Here is a 9,928-nt window from a genome sequence, read left to right on the forward strand (position 1 = left end):
TCGTGATGCAAGTGAAGATTTTTGATTCCTTGCTATTGGGGGGGGGGGGGATGTGCAGATCTGTCCTCATAGAGGAGGGAGAGCTTGTACCTGAATAAAACTTGGTCTTAAAGGAGCCACTGGACTGTTTTGGATTGCTAGCTATGGGGGGGGGACGCGCAGATCTGCCCTCCCAGAGGAGGGAGAGCTTGTACCTGAAGGCGGGCTGGGGGGGCTGTTCAACTTACCTGGCTGCTTCTTGCTCCTTGTGGCCCAACCAAGGGCTGCTGGGAGGTGGGGGCAGGGCTTGTTGCATGTGCTCCTTACTGCCAGAGCTCCGCTCCTGTGCGCTCCCACAGAAAATGACCCCTGATAATGATCCTGAACCTGCCCAGTTCACCTAAAGCGATCAGGGCACATTCCTTTGTCTCTCTCAGCTTCTTCCACTTCACATGCCTAACCAATTTAAGAAACCATCCCTGCCTCTGACTTACTCCTGCTTTGCACACAGGTTCTTGTTAAGGTCTCAACCACCACAAGCACATCAAAATATAGATTTGGCTGATGTGATTTATAAATGTCTCATTTCTGCTTCCTGTCCTGCACTTGAGAGGCTAAAAGGCTCCTTTGGCTCCTGCAATTAAATCATTTCTGTACTGTGTCATCTTCAAGAGATCTTCCCATGAGTTTCCAGCCAGGTTTGAAAGGGATGTGACATTTTCAGCTCAGCCCCAATAACCTTCATGGCTGAGGAGACAATCCTGAAAAGGTGAAACATGAAACTGGCAAGTAGCTAGAAAGAAGTGTTCAAGGGCAGTCAAACTGGGACTTTGCAGTCTACACACATCTTCTAAGTATCTCAAAACAATGACTTGGAACAGCTAAAGGAAGGGCAAAGCTATGTGCATAGAAGGAGGAGGAGGAGATTGGATTTATACCCCGCCCTTCACCACCCAAAGGAGTCTCAGAGCGATTTACAATCTCCTTGCCCTTCCCCTCCCCAGAACAGACACCCTGTGAGGCAGGTGGGGCTGAGAGAGCTCTTTCAAGACCTGCCCTTGAGAGAACAGCTCTGAAAGAACTTGTAACCGACCCAAGGTCACACCAGCAGCTACATGTGGAGGAGTGGGGGAATCAAACCCAGTTCTCCCAGATTAGAGTTCGTGTTCCTAATCACTACACCAAACTGGATTCCAAACTACTCTTCCTTTGCTAGCCATACCTTAGCACTGAGGTAGCTTTCCCAGGAGGAGAAAGAGGGCAGCAGTGGTATGAACAATTGTGCTATTCCCACCCCCAACTTTCTCTCCTATGGCTGTCTTGGCTGCAGTCTGGGCCAACAGAAGACATGGAGAAGTTATCTCCAACAATGAATGCCATGACATGGCATTCAATCATTTCTTCCCCAAAGCATCTCTCCCCAGAGTGCAGGATTGCCAGGAGAAAAATGTCCTGTCCCTTTAATAGAAGGTGATGTTATTTACATCTGTGCCATAAAAAGCTTCAGCTACCCATTTCCACACACTAAGCTTCTGATAGGGGGGCAGATCACTTATCCCCAGGTCTGTTGGCATCCCTATGAAAAAGTGTGTGTGGGGGGGAGGCAGTTCTGTCTTTCTTCTCTATGTGAATGGAGTAGGAAGTGCTTCAGAAGAGCCCTGGAGGCAATGCCTTTGTATCTGCAGGGAGCACCTGTTTGGAAACAGCTGCTTGGATCACCTAACATTAGTGGAACTCCCCAGTGTTTAGTTATTGGTCCCAGCCCTCGTGGTAGGCATTTTGTGGCTGGATCCATTCCACATGGCAGCCATTTTGTTCTTACACCCACTACCTGTTCTCAAAACTCCCAAAGCACCTATAGGTTGGGGGCCTCTAATGTAGAGCTTGTGTGTAGAGCTCTTGGGTAGAAGTGGAATTAGAGACACAACAGCACACCATCCAACACTTCAATGATGATAATCTGGATGCTCCTGAGTATAAGCAGGTGGGGCAATGGATGAAGTCCGTCATCCAGACCATACTGCTGGGCTACCAGTGGCAAGGTCAACATAATCCGGGGGGGGGGGATGCTAGCAAATGGCTCTAGGTGACAAAAGCAGTGAGTGAAGTTAAACACAGATAATGCACATATATGCACTATATTGTGTTTCCACCAAGAAGAAGAAGAGTTGGTTTTTATAGCCCACTTTTCTCTACCTTCATGAGTCTCAAAGTGGCGTACAATTGCCTTTCCTTCCTCTCCCGACAACAGTCACCCGTGAGGTAGGTGGGGCTGAGAGAGTTCTTTTTTAAAAGGGTTTTTTTAAATTTTATTGAGTTTATTACAACATATATGCACAACAAGAACACAATAGTATCGTACAACCTTGCGATATTGATCGGGCTGACTTCATCCATTGCCCCACCTGCTTATACTCAGGAGCATCCAGATTTTCATCACTGAAGTGTTGGATGGTGTGCTGTTGTATCTCTCCTTCCACCCAAGAGCTCCACTAGGAAGGGGCACTCCCAAATGGAACCCTAACAAAGCTTGCTTCCTTCTGCACCGCCTGAAAGGGGGGGCAGATCTAGGAAGGAAACACTGTTATCTCCTTTCTTCTCACTTCCCCCTCTTCCTTTACCACAAAGTTGCAGATTATTCCTTCAAATCAGACTTTGTAATGGTCCGCTTTCATCTTGCGCAAGAAAAATAGGTCACCTGAACTGGCAAGATTCTGAATGTAATGCAGTTGGGTTGTGCATCTTAAGACAGCCCCCAGCTCATGGAGGTGAAGAGCTCACTGTGGAGGAGCCCACAAGCAGGACCCTCCCCCCAGCACATCTTGCTCACAAGCTCAAATGAATGGAAGAAGAGTAAACAGACAAGCTCCACATTGACCAGCAGTCTACTCTCTGCATAATGTTCACACCACACACATTATCAGTCTAAAAGAAACGGAGACCAGGAGACTGTCCTATCCTGTTCAGCCCCTGATACTGCACCAATGCCTACTTGCAATTCATACATCCCAGAGAATGAAGGAGACTGCAATGGCATCAGCAGAGAAGGAGGCATGGCCTGATCTTGTCAGATCTTGGAAGCCAAAGAGGATCAGAACTTGGGAGACCACCAAGGAAGACTCTGCAGAGCAAGGGAATGGCAAACCACCTCTGCTTCTCACTTACCTTGAAAGCCCCTTACTGGAGTCGCCATAAGTCAGTTGCAACTTGATGGCACTCACATACATAGACTGGCATCAAGAGCAAGCCTGGTGTGAGAAGGGAATGGGATTATCTGGGACTGCTTTCTTGCTCTTCGGACCTTTCTTTTCAGCCCTGACGTGTAAAATGGTCATAATGAAGATGAAGGCTTCTGGGCATGTACAGAGCATCTTCCCATACCCATCAAGTAGACACAAGCAAACAGTCCTCTTGCTTTGGATCAGAGGCAAGCAAGGGGTGACTGTATTGTTTGTGTGTTCCAGAGTAGAAACTGGGAGCTGTGGCTATTAATCTTCATGTAGTTATGCAAATTAAAAGTTTTCCTTTCATCCATCTTCACCATGACTAAATCATTGCTTCTGTTCTACAGCTGGAGAGTACAGAGATGGGGTGTGTAGGAGAGAGATAATAATTACTCCTCTTTAACAGACAACAGTTGTTCCTGTGCCAACAGCTGAAGACCCCAAAGGCACCACCCACGTCCAAGAGGGAGACTGTGGCACATACAGGGCAAACCCCAAGAGATGCAGAAAAATATCCTGTTCCTTTTCATATCCCCATGAAAGGGAAAGTCCCACTGTAGAGACAAAGCAGGGCTTTGCATTGAGGTTATTTTCCTTCCCCTTCCGTATGGAGCCACCTACTCATATCTCTCTAGTAGTAAGTGTGGTGCTCCTGTGCAGCATTACAGAGCCACCAATGAGCCCAAGAGATGCTTCTGTATGTTTCAGGAAAATTTTAGGTATGCAGGGAAAAAAGGGGAAAGCATCCAAAAAAGGAGACCGAATGGGTAGTGAGTATGCATGCTGGCAGCCCTCATTTTGACTGATGACAAGCTGAATCTTTCAGCCCAAGCCAAGTGGCCTACAGTTCTCCTATGAGGGGTTTCTTCAAGGGGGAGTTGCTAGCTGTGCAGGAGGGCCCTAGCCATGCTAGAAAATGTTCATGTTGGAACAGTCCAGCAAGGAGGGAGCAAGCTTATTACTCTTTGGGAGGCATGCAATGTTGAACATCAGTTAAAGAAGCAGGAAAGAGAGAAGAGGAAGGGGAAATCGGTCTCAGACCGCCCATGGCTCCAAGTATCACGGAGGGGAAATTATTGGAGGGAGCAGGACCTGAGGCACACACGCCCAAAATGTAATTCCCAGTGTCCTGTCAGCTTTCAAGCTAGAAGTAATTAGGACCTGAAGAAAAAGTATGTCTGCTCATAAAGCACCCAACAGTTTAATATCTTCAGACAGTGTGGGTGGGGTGAAAATAAAGTCAGGATTTTTTGGGGGGGTGCGTATCCCCCAACACAATTCCTATCCCCTAACTCTCCATAGCAGTGAAAAATTCAAACCACCTTCCCCTTCCTTGTATTATACCACTGTGTGTGTCTAGGTTCCACCAGAAGCTTCCTGCTCAGTTTGGCCTGAATTTCTACAATGGGGGCTCCTTCCTTATAGCTCAGATTGTCAAGGATCATGGTGAGGCAAAGCAGGAAACACCTGATCTAGCCCCGGCACTTGGCAACCTCATGCTTTCCTGTCCAGTGTTTCTGGGAAGGAAACTCTCCAGCTGCCTGTCTGTCTGTCATGCTGCTCCTTGTGGGCCCCCCACACTTGATTAACCTTTAAAATCAATGGCTCGATTCCCCAGCTGGGGAGACAGACTACTGACCATCCTCTGCTTGGTGTTGTTTGCGTTCTGATGCGCCTTGTCAGGGCTCTGCTATTCCCCAGTTTGCAGACTTCCTCCTGCCCTGTAACCATTTTCATTAAGGAGAAAACCCAAACAGATGGAAACACAAAATGAACTGCTGGCTCAGGCCGCTGAACTCATTACCCCCCTTCCAACGCCTCCTTGCAACAAATGAGAGCTGAAGGATGCAACAGGCCTTGCTGGAAGCAATAACTGCAAACCAAGAAAAGGCAAAAGGTGAGCACTGAAGAAGTGGGCCAGAAAGAATCTGAGGAGACCTTGCAAAGGCATCTTGCACAGTATATGGGGTGGGGTAGGTCAACACTGTTGCACATGAGTTGTGGTTTCTATGCATGCAGTACCCAATTAGGATCAGGGCTATGCTGCATGTGGAGAAGGGGCTTTCCCCCTTTTCCTAGCCTGAAACAGTCCTGGGAGTGGCACTGTTGAGAGAAACCGACAAGTATCCCAGGGAACATGCTATTGCCCCAGATAATCCCCCCTCTGGGAGTGTTTCAGGATGAAAAAATGGTGCAGGTGGGAAGGCTGAAGCCCCTTCTCCACATAGAATTATAGAGTTGGAAGGGATCTCCAGGGTCATCTAGTCCAACCCCCCTGCACAATGCAGGAAATTCACAGATACCTCCCCCCCCCCCAGTGACCCATGTTCCATGCCTAGGAAATGGTAAAAAACCTCCAGGATCCCCAGCCAAACTGGCCTGGAGAAAAATTGCTTCCTGGCCCCAAAGTGGCGACCAGCACTTCCCTGGGCGGATGAGAAAGGGCCACAAGAACTCAGCACTGATGCAATCCCTCTCACGATCTGCGTAAGTCCATGTACCATGGTCGTGATTCTAAATGGGTATTGCATGCACAGGAACCCTAACACCTTTCTATTGGATCCAATCACCTTTCTATTGGACCGCAAACTGTTCATGTATTCTCACACTGTTACATGGGAACTATAAGTTCTGAGCATGTTCCAATATGATGAAAGCATGACCAATGAATGCTGCCCTCCTGCACCACTGCAAAAACAGCACATGCATTCTAACATATATGTATTACCTATCCATGAAGTCTTAGTAGCATATATCCAGCTGACAAGATCAACCTTCCCAAACCCTGCTGTCTGTGATCTACCTGCAGAGGTAAGGCAGATGGTGACAGAAGACAGGGTGGCACCTTGCTTTTGAAATGCCATCCCCCTTGAAGCTCATCTGCTGATTTTTATGGTCTGAGGGACTGAGGGACTGTTTGATGCATATAATTTTAGTTGCTGAATAGTGTTTTATGCTATTCTTTATGCTTGTTTTTGTAGCTTGTTTTATTATTATTGATATTGTCTTTTAAAAAATTATTTATTGTATGGCTTTCATCTCTGCAGAGTTGGATTGCCAGCCCTCTACTGGCAACTCCCAGGAACTTTTGGAGGCAGGGCATGGTGATGTTGCAGCATGCAATGCCACAATACCATTTCCAGTTATGTAGCCAGAAGTGACATCACAGTGACACTCTAGGAATTTTCCAAATCTATGGAAAAAATCATAGAGATTTGGGGAATTCCTAGAGTGCCACTGTGGCACCATGATATCACTTCTGGATATGTAACTGGAAGTGAAGCTGTGGCATCACAGCAACACCACTTTTCTTAATTTTGTTCCCACTGCACCACCAAGGAGCAGTGCGCACTCAAGCCCATAGGCCGGAACTCTTCTGCTGTAGTGGGAGACCTGGCTGCCCTACTGCAGATGTGGCATATAAATTTTCCAGATGGATAATCCAAGAAAGCCAGTGCATGGTGAGCCCTGTGCAACCATAGCCTACTGAACCAACTGCCATATTGAATGTTGCCACTCTAGCATTGCAAAACTACCTGAAATGCTGCTTGTTCTGAATTGTGAGGAAACTTGAGGCAATAAATCCTAAAAGTAACATCTAGATTTGTTTCACATGAGCTATAAAACAATCAACTGAAACAGGAGAGTAAAGAATCAGATAAATCATTGAAAGATCTGCCGGAATAAAAATGCTTTAATTCTACTAGGGACAAAGTTGCCAACTGACTGGGACAAAAAATACCCATCCCCTTTAACTGAGGGTTAATGGGATGCTACTTACCTCCATGAAAAGATTCCGCTGCCCATTTCCGTGCTTTAAGTCTCTATTTAAGAGACAGGTTGTTTTTCTCCAGGCCTGTTAGCAACCCTGGCTCTGGAAGTCCTGAAACGGTGGCATGTGTTATGAGGTTTTGATGCTGCTTTTCCAGAGCCCTACTTGAGGCAGCTTACAATAAAACCATCACAATTTACCAATCTAGACAAAAGAGGCTATTAAAACAAGCCTTTGGGGGGAGGGGGTTCCACAGCCTGGGCAGGCCTGCCAAATTCCAAGTGGGACTTGGAGATCTTCTGGAATCACAACTGGTCTCCAGACTACAGATAACAGTTTGCCAGAGGAAATGGTTGCTCTGGAGGGAGGCCTCTATGGCATCTTCTCCCCTGATGTCCCCTGATGGTTGCTTTGGAGGGAGGCCTCCATGGCTCTACTCCCCTGATGTCCCTCCCCTCTCCAAACTCCACCCTCCAAATCTCCAGGAATCTCCCAACCTGGAGCTGACAACCCTAAGCTTAGGGATAGCTCCTGAGAATGGCCTCCCATAAGGCCTGCTAACCTAACTTCAGATTGTGTGGGTTCACAGAAGAGAACCCCGTCCACCAGCCTCAGGGCCTAGCAGATTGACACAGGTGGAGGCAGTAGGGTTGCCAAGTGTACATACCGTCTGTAGCGGGGGAGCCTTGCCAGGCTCCGGGAGCTTGCGAGGGACGCTCGCGCGTCACAGTCACACATATGGTGTCCCCCCCCCCGACGATCTGGGCCACGCCCCCAACGTGAGCTTCGGGGGCGGAGTTCCCCCCGGGGCCCGATTCCGCCGTGGCGGAAATCGGGCCTCCAAAGCGGGGGTTTCCCTGCCCCCTGCCCTAGGAGGCAGCCTTCGGGTATTTAGGGCTTTAAACCTAGTACCGTGAATTGTCCTCCGAGCTTTGGTGCTGAGGCCTGCTAACCACCCCCGCCACCCCCCATGTCCATGATACCAGAAGAAAACTCTGGCTGACAGAAGGAGGAGAGCAGAGAGGTTCACTTTCGATCGCCTGGAGTTCAAGCATCACCACTTGCTTTAGCCGCTTGGCCCAAAAAAGGAATGTTTGCAACTGTTCTCAAATCATTTAAAATCTTCAGAATCCAGGTCTTCCTAGGCTGAATGCAAAAGCATCCACAGCTGCAGATTTTCTGGCTAAGCTGGTTTATCATAGCTAATCACACGCAACGCTGATCCCCCCCCTCCCGCATTATTGTGCATAATGACAACTGGGGGCATCGGCAACATGCAGCCATAGTCTGCCTGTGTAGTTCCTTTTCTGAAGTACAAAATTTAGGCGATCACTAGTGCAGGTACAGCATGGCGTGAGAAAAGAATAAAGTAAAGTTTCCTCCCTCCAGGTGTGGACAGAAATCCCAGTAAAGTGATATTGCTGTTGGAGCTGCTCAGAATATTCAGAATATTGCTGCTGGAGCTGCTCTGTCTGTTGCCCTCCTCAGGAAGTTGAAAACATTATCTGAAAGTACAAGAACAGAAGGCAAACAGCTTAAACTTAAGACCCTTCTGTATCAGGGATCAGCCTGCCAACTGCCAGGCAGGGCCTCGAGATATCCTGGAATTACAACTGATTTCCATAGATCAGAAGGGTTGCCAAGTCCTACCTTAGGCCGCAGCGGGGGACTCCTGGTTTGCTCCGGGAGCGTGCTGCAAGCATGTCACCCGGAAGTGACGCAGCCAAGTTTTCCCTCGGATGACCGCAGCCCCGCCCCCCGGCACGCCCGACATGGCTGAGTCACTTCCGGGTGACGTGCTGGCGCCGGGCATGGTCCGTGCTTTGGGGGTGGGGGAGTGGTCCCCCCCGGGCCCTGACCGGGTGGCGGGGAACGGGCCTCTGGGGCGGGGACTTGGGGACTTGAGTTCCCTGGGAGAAAATGGCAATTTTGGAGACTGGGCTTTTTGGCATTATACCATGCTGAGGTTCCTTCCCTCCCTAAACCCTGCTGTCCCCAGGCTCCACTCCCAAATATCAAGGAATTCCCCAACCTGGAGTTGGCAACCCTAATCCAAAAGCACTGAGCACCAAACTCTACACTATGGTGGACACAAGTCCCACCCCTGGCCGCCAACATCATTTTAGAGAAAATTGCTCCAAGGCCTCACCCCTGACCTAGTCCAGGGCATGGAAGCAACAGGCAATCTTGTCCCCCCCCCCTGTGTCTTTTAAAAAGTCAAGACAGCCCTCCCCTGGCTATTTTGCCACCTGAAAAGGCATGAGTGAAGGTGGGGGGAGGGTCAACAAAATCACCTGGTGCCCCCACACTAATCAGGATCAGTCCCTTGTGGCCATCTCTCCCTTATAATAAAGCAGTAGTGGGGACCAACGTTCTAAAATGCCCGCCTTTAGTGTTTGGCCGGAAGAACTGCCACTCAGAAGACACTGGCTGGGTTGACTGGCTGCTTTGTGCAGTCCCGCCCAGCGTTTCAAGGTCTTTTGCATATGGAAGCTGATTGGACTTCACTCCATTCCACACCTCAAAACCCCCCCCCCGCAAGGCAGTTGGAATTTTCAGTTGCATATGGGAACTACTGTATTCTGAGGTAACATATGTCCTCACTCACAACACATCACTTCCCCTTTAAAAGAAACAAACCCAATAACACAATCACGCCACACCACAAAGAAGACAGATCACACCACAAGCAGAATACCTCAAGGCAAAAAATGATAGGAAAAGGTGCCAGCAGTCACCCCATTACTGCCACAGATGGTGTGCAGGTCCCAGGTTCATGTTTTAAAAGCTGCCTGGGGGACTATGGACCATTCACACACTTTCAACCATAACATACCTCATAGGGTAGTTGTGCGGATCATACGGGGGAGAGGAGAATGATGTCAGCTGCTTTGGTTCCCACTGCAGGGAAAGACTGCCCTTTCCCTAGGCAGAGGCTGATAAAGGTTGGCTG

Source organism: Gekko japonicus, unplaced genomic scaffold, assembly GCF_001447785.1.
Source record: "Gekko japonicus isolate JY-2015 unplaced genomic scaffold, Gekko_japonicus_V1.1 scaffold1148, whole genome shotgun sequence".
NCBI classification, from domain to species: domain Eukaryota; kingdom Metazoa; phylum Chordata; class Lepidosauria; order Squamata; family Gekkonidae; genus Gekko; species Gekko japonicus.